At 41.8% G+C, this 16,020-nt stretch overlaps 1 protein-coding gene across 4 annotated transcripts in view; it reads left to right on the top strand.

The window, feature by feature from the left end:
- Positions 1-16,020, top strand: part of C2H8orf34 (chromosome 2 C8orf34 homolog) — a 258,751-nt gene that overhangs the window by 40,566 nt on the left and 202,165 nt on the right. The gene's annotated exons all lie outside the window — the stretch shown is intronic.

Raw genomic sequence — 16,020 nt, 5'->3', positions numbered from 1 at the left:
GCTTGCTGAAGAATGAGTAAACATGTTTAGCTAGTGTTAATACATAGGTTTCAGAGTAGCAGCTGTGTTAGTCTGTACTTCCAAAAAGAAAAGGAGTACTTGTGGCACCTTAGAGACTAACAAATTTATTTGAGCAGCTCACGAAAGCTTATGCTCAAATAAATTTGTTAGTCTCTAAGGTGCCACAAGTACTCCTTTTCTTTTTGTTAATACATAGTAATTCAGCATGATCCTGATCCCAGACACTAAATAATGTCAGAAAACTCAGCCACCATGGCAGTTCATATTATAATGTATATATCCACATACAAAAATACTGTATTGTAAAAGCACTTGCCTCCGTTCATTCAGGATGGAGGCAGGACTATACAAAACACTTTTATTCAAAACTTCAAGCGGAAGAATTCATTCCAACATGGTTTCAGAGCAAAGCCCAGGGACTGAGAGGCTTGTGTCTTCCCTATCTTACTGCCTCTGGGGACTGGAACAGCTCCTGGTGTGAGTTAGAAGAGTCTTGAGGTGTAACCTGACTTCTACCTAAATTGCAACTGCCATCATGGGGCTGTGATATGGGCTGTATAAACTCCACAATGAAGGACTAAGGGTTAAGGAGCAGCTCAAGCAAATACAAATGTATTTATTTGTCTTGCAGTCTGCAAAGTTTACCTGTAATAGTAGATATGGATTCACCCCACATCTCCTTCTGGTCACCCATCCTCTGGATAGGTGATCATTTAGTTCAGTCTTCTTAGCAGGGGAGAAAGAGGCTACTATGCGATGAACTAGTATGTAGGGAAAGCCCAGCATTTAGTCTGCTGTCCGGATATATAATCCAGACACTGAGATGTCTCTCATCAATATGAATGGGAATTACATGCCTAGAATAAGCAGGGAGAAGGAAATGCAACCAATAGTAGTTAAAGAGAAATAGTAAAAGCTTGTAGAAAATCTGGCTTTTAGCTGATTTAAAATGTTAATTGTTAATATGTATAATTCATTTTATAATATTCTGTCTGGAAAACTAAATGATGCGCTCTCAAGAAAAAAAGTCTGATTGAATAAAATTTCAGATTACTGACATAGAATCATAGGACTGGAAGGGACCTTGAGATGTCATCTAATCCAGTCCCCTGCCCGTATGGCAGGACTAAGTATTAACATAAGTATTAACATAACTAGGTCCATCATTATTTTTTTGTTACATGGCTGTCAAGTCAGCAAAATTTTGACAGGGTATTTAAAATGGCAGAATACAGACTAGGGAATTTTTAGATTAGATCTATAAAATATTGATGTTCTGAATGAGTAAAGTTCCATTTTATGTTATGTGTAAACTGTTTCAATTTGGTGAATAGTTTACATGAGAAATAATTGGGCTATGCAGTATTCCTAAATTCCAATGTGACTTTTTTATATTCAGCTAAAATTTTAGGACATGATACAGTACCATGTATTACATAAAATTTGTTAACCAATTTTATAGCAAATTCCATTTCTTTGCTGCAAATATTTAAGGGGGGTGGGTTAAAAGCACTGTCTGGAATGGATATTATGAATGATTATGAATTTATATAAGTTGTACAGTCTCCTTCCTATATTCAAGGGACTGCATTAATTCTAGTTCCCAAATACTACCATTTCATAATTATTTTCACATATAAATATATAATAGGAGTACAGATATTGTGTATATGCAGTACACTCTATGTGCGTTTTATGCGCTCTGACACACACGCACAGTTGGGATTTTCAAAAGCATCTAAATGATTTAGGACTAGAAAATTCCACCTTATTATAGGAGGAGCTAGTAGTGGCTCCTGTATTTAGGATGCCTAACATTTTCCATTTATAAAACATCACTGTGATTTTTTTTTTGATTTTTTTTATATATAAATATATTCCATTATCTGCAGCAGGCCTTTGAAACTCATCAGGGACAAAGCGGCATTTGTGCCACGAAAATCTTGGTCCGGTTTGGCTGAATTAAAAGCTGTTTTAACATGATCCTTTCTCTTTCTCTTGCTTCTGGTGTTAGCAGCATTTTGGCAGCTGGCCCAAACAAAAAACCATTCTTAAAGGCTCTGAGGCTGTGCTGCCACCACTTCAGCTCACGCAGTACTTGGAACACCTAAGAGTTCCAGAGCAGCTGTAGCTGCAGGAGTGGGAAGAGCCAAGTGAGATATCCACCCATCCCAATCTACAGTCAGTCCTCTACCCCCGACACAGTACATTGCATCAACAGCCCATCCTTTCTCTCTGGGAGCACCACATGGGCCAGTACCCCCATCCCCAGTTACTGGTATGGGATGAGAGAGGACCAGGCTGGGCTCTCCCAACCATACCCTGGATTCAGCATATGGTGCCAAAGTGGAGACTTAAGGCCTGATTCTCCTCATACAATGGGGTAGATTGAGAGTGACTGCATTGAATACTCTGGAGTTATAAGTGAGTTCAGAATCAAGCTCTTAAATCCTAAACCAAGTTTATCAATGGCATGGCTATGATATTGTGGCTCTTGGTATTATAGTGGGCCTCTTCTTGAAGAAAATAACACATTGTTTGTTTCATAATGAGTATTCTCTTAACATTGGGTGGGGGGGAATCCGTTTGATTCTCCTTATTCCTGAAATGGGAACAGATGATAAAACATTTTTGGGATGAGAAATGTGTAACATGCACTTCTGCTACTAGTGGCTTCCTCTCTCTCTCCCCCACCAGGTAACTAATGAAGAGGTATTGTCAATATACAATTCATTTCTGGAGCACTTATTTAAAATTGTAACTTTACTTGATTAATTGTTTCAGTGGAAAAAGCTGAGATAGTATTTTTGAAAATAACATGTTTGTGAAATAAAATGTCATCTTGTTTGATTTTGGGTCCAATTCAATATATTAATCTTTAAAACACTTACATAGTTTGGGTCTAGCAAAGTCCTAACTTTTTAGATGATCTCCCAGAAAAAGCATGGCAGAATCTCACCAACCCCACAACAAAACCTTAATTCAGCACGGCATGCAAGCATATTCCTAACTTTAAACTTGTGAGTAGTCCCATTGACTTCACATGCATAAAGTCAGTCATCATGTGCTTATGTCTTTTGGGATTTGGGATTTGGGATCATCTGTTCCCATTTCAGGAATAAGGAGAATCAAACGGATTCCCCCCCACCCAATGTTAAGAGAATACTCATTATGAAACAAACAATGTGTTATTTTCTTCAAGAAGAGGCCCACTATAATACCAAGAGCCACAATATCATAGCCATGACATTGATAAACTTGGTTTAGGATTTAAGAGCTTGATTCTGAACTCACTTATAACTCCAGAGTATTCAATGCAGTCACTCTGGGCCTTAATCTGGGCCTTAATGCATCAATTCTTTTTCCAGTACAACCATCTCCTTCCCCTTGGCCCTCAAAAGAAAACCATCAATATCTCTCAGCATAGTGGGTCTCACAAAAGAAATCAGCGTTCTTCTTGCTAACCCAGCCCTTTGATAAAACAAACCCATCCATTCTGGATGGCTGGAAGTTGATGTCAGTAAAGGTCAAACTAGAAATAAGATGCAGATTTTTAACAGATCACCAAGGGATGAGGTAAATTCTCTATTATATGGAATCGTTAAATCAGGATTGGATACCTTTCTGTGCAGTAGCTCAACCACAAGTAATTGGGTTAGATACAAGAATCCCTGAGAGAAATTCTATGGTCTGTGTTTTTCAGAAGGTCAAACTAGATGAACATAATGGCCTTGCTTGGCCTTAATATATGAATCTATTCTCTCCAACATAGATCTTCATGAACTTTCCAAAACCCCAAAATAGTTATTTTAATTTTTATCTGGTTTAAACTGTTTTGTGTTTTGCCAGCAAAAGTGAAATTTCAGTGGCTGGACAACAGGTGAATATTTTTGAATAATTGTTTTCATTATCTTACAGTGTTTCTGCTTTATAGTGAGTAAGCGTTGTTTGTTTGATAAATGCTTGTTAAGTTCAGATAATGACGTGATTTCGGTAGGCATCAATGTGAATTTACCTGTAAATAATTGATGTGATGCAAAGTAAAACAGATGTTAAGGCTTAAACATTGAAGCACAAATGCCCTTACCAATGTCATAATACTGTGTGAGCTGGAAGTATGGTGACTGATAACCTGTACCACCATCATGTTGTCACAGCAGAAACAATCTTTTATTAGCAAACTCCATTTTCCAAATGACCATTGCAATCAAAATGGAAACAAATTCCAGGAATGTCATGTCCCACATGATCCTTTTCTGGATCCAGGTGGGGGACCATTGCTGTGCACACCACCTGCCTTGGTAAAATACCACAAAACTCACAGCTCCCAAAACATCCAAGTGGATTTTTAAGTCAGCCTCCTGTAATCATTCCTACTGCCATAATGACACACCATTGAAATGGCTCAGAAACAGTTCCCACATCTCCAAATCCTCCTTCATCTCTCTAAAAAAGAAAAGGAGTACTTGTGGCTAACAAAGAGAGAGAGAGAGAGACTAACAAATTTATTTGAGAATAAGCTTTCATAAGCTACAGCTCACTTTATCGGATGCATTCAGTGGAAAATACAGTGGAGAGATTTATATACATAGAGAACATGAAACAATGGGTGTTACCATACCCACTGTAACGAGAGTGATCACTTAAGGTGAGCTATTACCAGCAGGAGAGTGGGGGGAAAAAAACATTTGTAGTGATAATCAAGGTGGGCCATTTCCAGCAGTTGACAAGAACGTCTGAGGAACAGTGGGGGGTGGGGGTGGGGAGAGGGGAATAAACATGGGGAAATAGTTTTACTTTATGTAATGACCCATCCACTCCCAGTCTCTATTCAAGCCTAAGTTAATTGTATCCAGTTTGCAAATTAATTCCAATTCAGCAGTCTCTTGTTGGAGTCTGTTTCTGAAGTTTTTTTGTTGAAAAATTGCAACTTTTAGGTCTAAAGAAAAGGAGTACTTGTGGCATCTTAGAGACTATCAAATTTATTTGAGCATAAGCTTCCGTGAGCTACAGCTCACTTCTAGGTCTGTAATCGAGTGACCAAAGAGATTGAAGTGTTCTCCAACTCGTTTTTGAATGTTATAATTCTTGACGTCTGATTTGTGTCCATTTATTCTTTTACGTAGAGACTGTCCAGTTTGGCCAATGTACATGGCAGAGGGGCATTGCTGGCACATGATGGCATATATCACATTGTAGATATGCCGGTGAATGAGCCTCTGATAGTGTGGCTGATCTGATTAGGCCCTATGATGGTGTCCCCTGAATAGATATGTGGACAGAGTTGGCAACGGGCTTTGTTGCAAGGATAGGTTCCGGGGTTAGTGGTTCTGTTGTGTGGTGTGTGGTTGTTGGTGAGTATTTGCTTCAGGTTGGGGGGCTGTCTGTAAGCAAGGACTGGCCTGTCTCCCAAGATCTGTGAGAGTGATGGGTCATCCTTCAGGATAGGTTGTAGATCCTTGATGATCCGTTGGAGAGGTTTTAGTTGGGGGCTGAAGGTGATGGCTAGTGGTGTTCTATTATTTTCTTTGTTGGGCCTGTCCTGTAGTAGGTGACTTCTGGTTAATCTGGAACCCTGACCTGGGGTATTCTATCTGCTACCCAAGATCCATAAACCTGGAAATCCTGGACGCCCCATCATCTCAGGCATTGGCACCCTGACAGCAGGATTGTCTGGCTATGTAGACTCCCTCCTCAGGCCCTACGCTATCAGCACTCCCAGCTGTCTTCGAGACACCACTGACTTCCTGAGGAAACTACAATTCATTAGTGATCTTCCTGAAAACACCATGCTAGCCACTATGGGTGTAGAAGCCCTCTACACCAACATTCCACACAAAGATGGACTACAAGCTGTCAGGAACAGTATCCCCAATAATGTCATGGCAAACCTGGTGCCTGAACTTTGTGACTTTTCCTCACCCATAACTATTTCACATTTGGGGTAAGTGGTAAGCTCACTGTAAGTGATCACTCTTGTTACAGTGTGTATGGTAACACCCATTGTTTCACATTCTCTCTCTATATAAATCTCACCACTGTATTTTCCACTGAATGCATCCAACAAAGTGAGCTGTAGCTCACGAAAGCTTATGCTCAAATAAATTTGTTAGTCTCTAAGGTGCCACAAGTACTTCTTTTCTTTTTGTGAATACAGACTAACACAGCTGCTACTCTGAAACCTGTCTTATAAAATGGTGTGGTCCTTCTATGCTTGTGGTGGCTGCTGCCAGCCAAGTGCAGAATGCCCACCCTGTGGCTATAACCCGACAGGCAAATTTAAGGTACCCAGTAATAGATTGGTTTCAGAGTAGCAGCCGTGTTAGTCTGTATTCGCAAAAAGAAAAGGAGTACTTGTGGCACCTTAGAGACTAACAAATTTATTAGAGCATAAGCTTTCGTGAGCTACAGCTCACTTCATCGGATGCATTTGGTGGAAAAAACAGAGGAGAGATTTATATACGCACACACAGAGAACATGAAACAATGGGTTTATCATACACACTGTAAGGAGAGTGATCACTTAAGATAAGTCATCACCAACAGCAGGGGGGGGAAGGAGGAAAACCTTTCATGGTGACAAGCAGGTAGGCTAATTCCAGCAGTTAACAAGAATATCAGAGGAACAGTGGGGGGTGGGGTGGGAGGGAGAAATACCATGGGGAAATAGTTTTACTTTGTGTAATGACTCATCCATTCCCAGTCTCTATTCAAGCCTAAGTTAATTGTATCCAGTTTGCAAATTAATTCCAATTCAGCAGTCTCTCGTTGGAGTCTGTTTTTGAAGCTTTTTTGTTGAAGTATAGCCACTCTTAGGTCTGTGATCGAGTGACCAGAGAGATTGAAGTGTTCTCCAACTGGTTTTTGAATGTTATAATTCTTGACGTCTGATTTGTGTCCATTCATTCTTTTACGTAGAGATTGTCCAGTTTGGCCAATGTACATGGCAGAGGGGCATTGCTGGCACATGATGGCATATATCACATTGGTAGATGCGCAGGTGAACGAGCCTCTGATAGTGTGGCTGATGTGATTAGGCCCTATGATGGTATCCCCTGAATAGATATGTGGACAGAGTTGGCAACGGGCTTTGTTGCAAGGATAGGTTCCTGGGTTAGTGGTTCTGTTGTGTGGTGTGTGGTTGCTGGTGAGTATTTGCTTCAGATTGGGGGGCTGTCTGTAAGCAAGGACTGGTCTGTCTCCCAAGATCTGAGAGAGCGATGGCTCGTCCTTCAGGATAGGATAGTAATAGATTGCAACTCGAAGAGTGTAAGTTTCTTGGTCTCTATACCTCTCATAAACAAGCCCAGTAACTCCTGAAGCTTACTCTGAGGAAGTCACAATATGCCTGGTCTGGGGAAAAGACTGATGGGCTTGCCCTATATCAACTCTCTTCTTTTCCGGTCCCCTTCTGCAGCAACGTCCTTGCCTCTCTATCTCACCCCTGCCACAAGTGGTGTACCCCTTCCCCCAGCAAGCCAGATAACGCCCACCCATTATTGTTATCAATTACAAAGCAAGATACAGTGTCTTTTAAATAACTTCCTAACATGATAGGTACATTTAGACATAGCTAATTAAAGCTTTCTTGTAATTGGCCCTATGATTAAAAGACTTTGAAGACTATTCTATTTGAATTAAATGCATGGACAATCACGGAAAGATTAGAATTTGAGCCTGCATTAGAATCCTAGAATATTAGGGTTGTAAGAGACTTCAGAAGGTTATCTAGACCAATCCCCTGCTCAAAGCAGGACCAACACCAATAAAATCACCCCAGCCATTGAATAGATAATAGAGCACCCATTGAAAGGACAGAACAATAATGAAAAAATGTTCTCTTTATAAAGAATTCATGTAATTTGCATTTAGGGCAAGAAATGTTTTTCCATCTTCCTTAATAAACAATAAAAGGATTCTCCCCTATATGTGCATATGAAAGACACACAAAAATATATTTCCCTAAGTGCTTCATTTTCACTTTCCTAACAGTAACTAATCTAAAGTATACTGTGCTAAAACATTAACATTGTGGGGGGTAATTATTGGGACAGTGGGTAAAATTCTGGTCTCATTGAAATCAGTGGAACTTTTGCCATCGGCTATAGCTGGACCAGGATTTGCTTGAGTGTCCGTACTCCGTAATTCTTGTTCTTGTTCGTAGTTCAGTAGCCTACTTTACCCTTCCCCAAACTGAACACTAATATTAGAAGAAAAATGTATTTTTATTCTGCAAAAAAATCAGCAGATGTGCTAGTATGTGCAGCTTGGATCTGTTTATTTCTGTAAATAATTAAGATTATATAAATATTTTTTAAGTCTGTGAACATAAAAGTGTGCAAATATATCCCCAGAGAATAGACTTCAAATAACTAGCTTTATATCTACCTTGCAAAGGCAGATAAATCTATCCTAGTTTGTTGGTTTAGAGAGAAATCCCACAATCATGCCTATTCTTTCTCACTCAATGCGGGGCAACCTGTGCAGGGCAGTACAGTGGAAGAGGCAGCAAAAAATGAATCTGCTCTCCTTATTGCTGCACTCCTCCTACTACTATCCCATCTGTATCCCTAGTGTTACCAATCATTCTCCCACTCTTTCTGTCTGTTGCAATCTCTCCACTGGCTGCAGGGTGGCTTCAGACCTGGTAACCTTTGAGTCTCTGGATTAACCACTTTGCCCTTGAGATAATAGAAAGTGAAAGAAGTTGTTCATTTTCTGGAAGCATGGAAGCCCTATCTGTTGTGATTCTACAAACTATGATACTGTTATGTATATTCTCGCATGTTCATTGAGGTCTGCATTTGAGAATATGATATTGTAGGCAGGACACCTTAATGCTATAAAAGTCATCCACAGGCAGTATTTTCATAATGAATTGAATGGATTGAAAACGAAAACTGCTAGTTCTTAAGATATCTAGATTTAAAGGGGCACTGTTATCCTGAAAGTTTAAAATCAACATATTAAAATAGTTTTCTTTGCACACCCTTTAATAGTACGTTCTGGATTAATTTTTAAGATTATTGTTTTTAAAAAATGGAAGGGTTTTTCTTCCCTTGTTGAGATACAGTTTAGGGGCAAATCAGAGAGCATAATCACCAAACATAATCTCACCCCTGTCTGTACCCTTTGGCTTCTTCTGAGTAGCTGCCTGTCTCACTTCTGCCACTTCAGTTTCAGTGTTGCTGCTGCTGTTACTGGCCTTTTGCAGGAGCTGGGGAAGGTCCTGCATGTTTGTTGCTTGCCACAGAACAATGCATGAGAGTGATGCTGTCATGCTAGTACAGGAAGTGGAAATGATTGTACATGGTTTTCAACTGGAACGCCTGGTTGAAAAGGGACCCTGGTGCCTCTGGTCAGCGCTGCTGACCAGGCCGTTAAAAGTCTGGTCGATGGCACAGTGGGGCTAAGGCAGGCTCCCTGCCTGTCCTGGCTCTGCATGGTTCCCGGAAGCAGCAGCATATCCCTCCTCTGGCTCCTATGCATGCCACACGCCAAGCCTTGGGTCTGCAGCTCCCATTGGCCAGGAACTGTGGCCAATGGGAGCTGTGGGGGCAGCGCCTGCAGATGGGGCAGTGTGCAGAGCTGCCTGGCTGCGCCTCCACCCAGGAGCTGGAGCGGGGATATGCCACTGCTTCTGGGAGCTGCTTGAGGTAAGTGCTACCTGGAGCCTGCATCCCGACCCCCTCCCACACCTTGACCCCCTATCCCAGCCTTAATCCCCCTCCTGCCCTCAAAACCCTTCAATCCCAGCCTGGGGCACACTCCTGCATCCCAAATCCTCAGCCCCACCCCAGAGCCCCCACCACCAGCCAGAGCCTTCATCCCCATTGTGCCCAAGCCCCTGCCCTAGTCCTGATCCCCCCTCCCACAATCCAAACCCCTCGGCCCCAGCCCCACCCGAGACCCCTCACCCCAAAGCCTGTACCACAATCCCCTGATTCCCTCGTGCCCTCCAAACCTCTTGGTCCCAGCCCAGAGCACCCTCCTACATCCCAAACTCCTCGTCCTCAGCCCCACTCCAGAGTCTGCACCCCCTGCCCTGATTCCCCTCCTGCCCTCCAAACCCCTCGGTCCCAGCCTGGGGCCCATACCCTGAACCCCTCATTTCTGGCCCCACCCCAGAACCCGCTCCCGCAGCCCAGAGCCTTTATCTCCTCCACACCCCAATCCCCTCTCCTTGGCCCTGAGCCTTCTCCCATACTCTGAACCCTTCAACTCCACCCTCCTGGCCTGGAGCCCCCTTTTGCACCCCAAGCTCCTCATATCTGGCCCTTCCCCAGAGCCCACGCCCCCAGCTGGAGCTCACATGCCCTCCTGCATCCCAACCCACTGCCTCAGCCCGGAGCCCCCTCCCACACCCTGAAGTCCTCATTTCTGGCCTCATCCCAGAGCCTGCACCCCCTCCTACATCTCAACTCTCTGAGCCAGCCCAATGAAAATGAGCAAGTGAGTGAGGGTGGGGAGAGCAAGTGATGGTGGGTGGGGATGGAGTGAATGGGAGGTGGGGCTTCAGAGAAGGGGCATGGCATGGGCAGGGCCTTGGAGGAGGGGCAGGGCAGGGCAGGGCAGGGGGCGGTCAAAAAGGAAAGTTGGCAGCATCCAGTCAGTAACCAGCCTCTGCCATGGAGCGGGGATGGGGTGGGGGCAGTGATGAGATGGAGCCGGTTTGCACCAGTTCACCCAAACCAGTTGTTAAATTTTGAAGCCGGTTTAGAACTGGTTGTTAAAAGGGTGGGCAAACTGTGGCCCTTGGGACCATCCTTTCCGTCCCGCCTGAACTCTCAGCTGGGGAAGCTCCACTGAGAATTTTTACTCACCCAGCAGCACTCTGGGCCTTCGGCGGCACTTTGGCGGTGGGTCCTTCACTCGCTCGGGCCTTTGGCTGCACTTCGGCGGCAGGTCCTTCAGTGCCGCCGAAGACCCAGAGCAACTGAAGGACGTGCCGCCAAAGTGCTGCCGAAGACCCGGAGTGACTGAAAAGTATGAGAGATCTTAATTTGTGTCCTAAATTTGGTCTTTGCTTTCACAACTGGTATGAGTTGGGGGGGACCGCTGAATGAGTCCCTCCTTGCTTCTCTTGTTAGACCCTTTGTGGGAAATGCTTTGATGAAGTAAACAAGACCTAGAGGGCATTCTGTACAGCACTCATCAGCTGGAGAGAGGGTTTCCATGATGACAAGGCTGAAGATGGTAGGGTGGAAATAAAATAGCTTCCTGGAAAAAAAATAGGGAAGCAAGTTTTTTGGGGTAAAATTTATGCTCACATTTTAGCAATATTAACTTAATGTTCCTCTATATAATATGGGCTAGAACTGAAAGTAAATAAAATAGATGATAATTATCAGGAACTGTGACCATATAATATGTTTGCTTATGCATACAATAGCTTATTGAAGCTTGCCTGTATAATGGTTAATTGTAACAGCACAAAATCTCACTCAATAGCTTTAAATTGTTTTGGATCATCTTGTGATTTGCTAGTTATGCTACTGAATCAGAAAAGGTTTTGTTGAGACCGATTGTTCTAATTGTTTTGTTTTCCACTTGGGAATAGTTGTCTACTTAGCACATTGTGTCTATTTCTATCAAAGTATGCATAATTCTTCAAACCCTCAGAACAAATTCATATCAACCCTAAAAGGATTTTGTCATTGTAACATATTATGTACACTTCAGATAATTTATGCATCTGTGCCACCAATAAGCAAGTTGATTTCTTTCTTAATGTAAACCACTTTTGTGACTTTTTTAGAACTACTTTGAAGTTTTTCAATTGTTTTTTTCAATATTTTGCAATTAAGATATCACCTAAATAGCAGACGAAAATGTCTAAATCTTAGAGACTCTGATCCATGAACTGAGCCAGATTCTCTTATGCAATACAGCATCTTTACAGCACTTAAATAGTGTAAAAGAGCTGGGATCTAGTTGCAACTGTCAAACTGAGAATTCCCAGTGGTTCGGAATTCTCATCTGGCATGGAATAATTCTTATGCCAGTTTCATTCTCTACCCTGCATACAGAGTTTCAGAGGCAGGGCAAACCCGAGCTCTTCTATAGTCCGGCAATTCACAGCTGGTGAATAGTCTCCAGAGTGCTCTGACATCTAGGCTGGGGCAGCTTGAGAATTGGTGAGCCAGAAACCGCTCCCTGCAACCTCTCTTCTCCACCCCTTGCAACAAACATACCTTGGCAAAAGAAAAATATTTTACCCATAATTTGGAATATAGTAGCCTTCCATAAATAGACTTTTTTGTATACTTATTTGAAATTTAATCTGTTGGTAATGCCATCTCTTTATATTATTGAGGTAGATCAACTTCAACTCCTCAGACAGTTTAGCATGTATATTTTGTTGATACTTCCAGCCAACAGTTTATGGTGATTCTATAGTTCAAGAATCCTCTCATTTCTTTGTTTTAAGAACACATGATGTTGTTGCAGCCCATTCACTAACCTGTATAGGCAAAAGTCTGTTGTTTCTGCAACTCTTCTGACTTTGTTTTCTAGACATTCTGACAGGATGAAACTGGTTCCTGTGCAGAGTATCAGCACAGGTTTATGCATTACCTCATTTACCAGTTTCCATACTTCATCTTACCAGAAAAAAAAATTGCTGTGGCTGATGTGCCATCTCCAAGTGAAAACCCATGAAGCACTCTAACTTGCATATAGCCTTCTGGGTAGAGAGACTCATTTCATCTTTTTCCTCTTCTGTGAAATGGGCCTTCCTTCCTATGACACATGGACACGCTGCTGGAAGACTTTCTGGGTGGACTTTCACCAAAGTTCTGCTCTTCAGTTCAGTTCCTTTTGTGATCACTACTCAGTCAGCAGCTGCTCTTGTTCCTCTGGATTTCTATTCCAAAACCAAAGATTTCTCTATTGGCTTCTTATTAACAAATAATAACAGGTCATGGACAGTCCTCTTAATTTTTTTTTTAAAGCCATGAAACCAGACATGTTTTCTCCATTTTGGTTTCTTTAGTGAAATGTCTTTTTTTTCATCTAGGAAGTCTGTTTGCGGCTCTTTTTGCTCACACTTGCGCTTCTGCACCACTCTGGCTGTATAAAAGGGCCTTGAAGTGAATACAAATAATTTGCTCTACCATGTACCTATGCAAGCCTTCAATTGACCTCCTTCACATACCCTTTTACCAAACTGTCGTCTTCTAACTTAACCCACTATTACATCAAACATCCACAACTACTAATGTTGGGGAAAACAATCTAGTAAAGGAGTGTGTGCAGAAGGGCTAAAAGAAGGGCAGAGTTAACTTGTCGTGTGTACTGTATGGTAATGCTAGTTGTTGTGGAAAGGTGTGTGCTTATAACTTCTTTAACTTTTAAAACAAAGAGGGCAGAAGTGAGGAGAAAGCAGTGTAGGAAGTAAGGAAGACAAGAGCCAAGACAAATTAATTAACTCTGTGAGTTAATTTTAAAGTACAGGCTGCAGCAATGAGTTTACCAAATTGGGAGAGGACATAAAGGAAAAATATTGACCTGTATGAAAAATATTTGAAAAAGGTTAAATTATTAGTTCTGAGAGGGGAGTTGGGCTCAATGGATTAGAGAAGGGGGGGGGTGAAAACCAAGACATCTGGTTTTTAACCTGGCTCAAGAAGGAGAGTGGGGATTGCTGCCTGCTACTGAAAAACCTGAATATGTACTCCCAGTGCCTATTGCTTTCGTCTGTTTTCAGAGTGGTCTGCTGACACGCCCATGCAAATAGAAGTTAACTGGCCACAGTGTGAGCACCCTTTAGATCTTGTTCTTGCTGCACCCACTTAGCTTTTTCCCTTTTCTCCTGGCTACCCTCTATTTGACATGCCTTGACTGCATCTCTTGCATCCTACAAGTTACATGCTAAGGAGGTTTTCAAACTATTAACACCCTCCAGTTGCTGTTTTGAGACTGTTCTGCTCCTTGTCTGTATTTAAGTTTTCCGTTAAATCTTTTATTCTACTGTTTAAAGCTAAGGAAGTTAAAGAGAGCCCTTGCATAGCCATGCCCTTTCAATCCTTTTCTCTCCCCGTTTACTTTGTTTTTCCTCCCTTTCTGATTTAAACAGATTACATACATGGCCACAAGGGTCGAGGTTATTTACAAAATTGAGCCAGAACGATGCACCTCTGTGTTCATTTATAAAGTGTACAATAAAGGATTATAATGTGTCCTGTCTTTCCCTTTCATTAGCCATGTCTGTGATTTCTGTATATGGCTTTTGCCTAGGAAACTCTTTAACTTGTGAATGTATACATACACTTAAAATGTAGCTTTTTGCCCAGGAATTCCTAAAGTATTGGCATTTCATCTAGAGTGCTGTATTATGCACTATCTATAAAACTGGTTACTTTTAAAAAGGCATTTCGCCATAGTAGCGCTTATTATTAAAAATCACTGTAGCACCTCCTGTGCATACTGGAAATTTCTTAAAGCTTATAACTCTCTTTGGTTTGGCCAACTGCCTGGGTGTACCAGAGATTCACAAACACTAGTATCCTACCACTTACTGAATAGGATCCCCTTCCAAACAGTTATGTCGTGATCATGTGCTTCTTGGTTTGACTGATGATGTGGCTAGATGGCTCTTGGCTGGCTCGCCAATTTGTGGATAAATTGTATAGTCAGTTGCTTGACTGCACTTTGGTTCATAGTGAAATATACTCAACGCCAAATAACCATTGTCAGTCAGATTTATTAATACGGTACAGGAAAAGGATTCTATACAATACAAGTCTCTGAAGAGCAGTCCCATGCAGCAATGTTACATTCACCTTACACAAAATGTGTGCTCCCCCAAGTTACAGCCATAAAGCAATCTTTTTATACCTTACTTGTTTACCACTGCAAAGTACTGTATATATCACCTGAAACTGGATTCAATTTATCATTGTTTTACCTTGTTTATTTCTGGTACCATGGTGTATCTCTTTATCTTTTGTTCTTAACCCATGCATTCCAGGCACTAATGGGCATGAAGACACCTCCTATGCCAGGATAAATAGGTTTGTGAGGGTAACTCCCTTTCTGTTGCTATAAGGAAACAATTATATTTCCTGATACTGACAGTTTAGCTTAGCACAAGTGAACAGGATTATAACAAAGGTACAGGACAATTTGGGCACTATAACAGCTATATTAGTGCTTAATATGTGTACTAAAATGCTTGTAATATATCTTGTGGATAACATTATCCAGCATAATATATATGTATTCTAGCCCGCATGTATTAGTCAACACTGTGCATGGAAGAATTCAGGGTATGTACTCTTTGTTAGCTTCGTTTTTCATTCCTTCCTTGCATGTTGTGGGTTTGTGTCAGGTATGTTGTGGGTGTTGCAACCCCAAATGCTTTACAAGGTTTTTGTATATTTATTTTATTGGTTTTGTACTTGGTAATAGGGTGGCTTGCCTCTTCAGGACTAGAGACCTGGGGGCAGCCAATTCTGATTACAAAGGAGGAACATATGAGGAAGGATCACCTGGTTCCCTTATAAAGGGCAGCAGGGAGCTGCAATGGAATAGTTATCAGGGAAAACGGAGACTGTTGGGAGCAAGGAGGATACAGCAGAGAAACTTGGGGAATGAAACTACAGGCAGGAAAGGCTTGAGACAATGGATGGACTTGCAAACTTTATTTTGAATGTTTAATTGAATAAAGCAGAATCCAAGAATGGACAAAGGTGTTTGAGAGTTATAGGAGAAGCCCCTTGAAGGGGGATATTGTGTCATGGGGCCACTTGCAAGGCTGTCCCGAAGCCATGAGAGGGCTCATGGGAGTTAGCTACCATGAACAATTAGCTTAACCAGAAATGCAGAATCAGAGGATAGAGTGAACTACACAAAATGTGTTTGTCTGATGATAGATCATGTGATGAATCATCGTCTCTGACTTTGGCTTGATACACATGTTTTGTATACAATATTTGTTTTACATTCTGCCACCTGGGCTAAAATATATAGTACCATTTATGTATTTGTAGCTTGAAT

Source organism: Dermochelys coriacea, chromosome 2 (genome assembly GCF_009764565.3).
Source record: "Dermochelys coriacea isolate rDerCor1 chromosome 2, rDerCor1.pri.v4, whole genome shotgun sequence".
NCBI classification, from domain to species: domain Eukaryota; kingdom Metazoa; phylum Chordata; order Testudines; family Dermochelyidae; genus Dermochelys; species Dermochelys coriacea.
Note: the sequence above shows the minus strand (reverse complement) of the source record. Positions and strands in the feature narration are given on the sequence as shown.